A 963-nucleotide genomic window follows, 5' to 3' on the forward strand; every position below is an offset into this window, starting at 1 on the left:
TCTTTGGTCTGTCTGCATCTGACTCATTTTACTGATTAGTTCAAGCAGTCCAAAAACTAAATCACAACTTCATTACTGACTTTGTCAGATTAAAGATGATCTCAGGTCTTTCAGTTAATATTTCTACTTATTGGCACCAAATACAAACGAGGCCATATCAGATGTAAATATTACTGGACTTGAAGGACATCGCTATGGCAGCTTCAACAAGCACCACACATCCGAAATGGCAAAAGTATATTACTTCATGTTAAGATCTAAATATAACAGCCAATAACTAACATGAAAATATGGAATAAAGTGGACATGTGATCTAATGTTTTACTATGAATCTTTGGTGGGTGTTCCTTTTTGGTACAAATCTTTGTTTGCCTTGTTATGGATATTACTGTAATGCACCATCGCCATCTACTGGAGAAAATCGGTTTCTGTTAACATCTTTGAAGCAGGTAAAATTAAAAAAAAAAAATGAACTAAAGGTGTTTTACATTACAGCCTGCATTTTTTTTTACCTTATGCCTTATTTAGTACAATACACAATACAAAACACTAGCCAAGTTTACTTCCAAATATAGAACAACTGAAATGAGTTGTGCAAATTCTGATTCAGTGTTGGGAAGGTTACTTTTAAAATGTATTCCACTACAGATTACAGAATACATGCCCAAAATGTATTTTGTAACATTCTGTTATGTTACTCAATGAGAGTAACGTATTCTGAATACTTTGGATCGGGGTGGCTTACTGGGCTTAAGCTGGGGTTGTTTTTTCAGAAGCCCGGGGTCTTTTGGAGTGTAATTTTTTCATAGATGCCTGGCTGACAACTGTATAAAACAAAAACTACACACAATATTCGAAGCACATAGTGCACACTGTTGGAATTTCCCCCCTAATCCGATTGTTCAGTCTGACGTCGTGTCTGGGCCTAAACTCTCCTGCAGGTCCATATATCAAACGATCACT

The sequence above is a fragment of the Pundamilia nyererei genome, unplaced genomic scaffold (assembly GCF_000239375.1).
Source record: "Pundamilia nyererei isolate P.nyererei 1_Seehausen unplaced genomic scaffold, PunNye1.0 scaffold00567, whole genome shotgun sequence".
Classification (NCBI taxonomy): Eukaryota; Metazoa; Chordata; class Actinopteri; order Cichliformes; family Cichlidae; genus Pundamilia; species Pundamilia nyererei.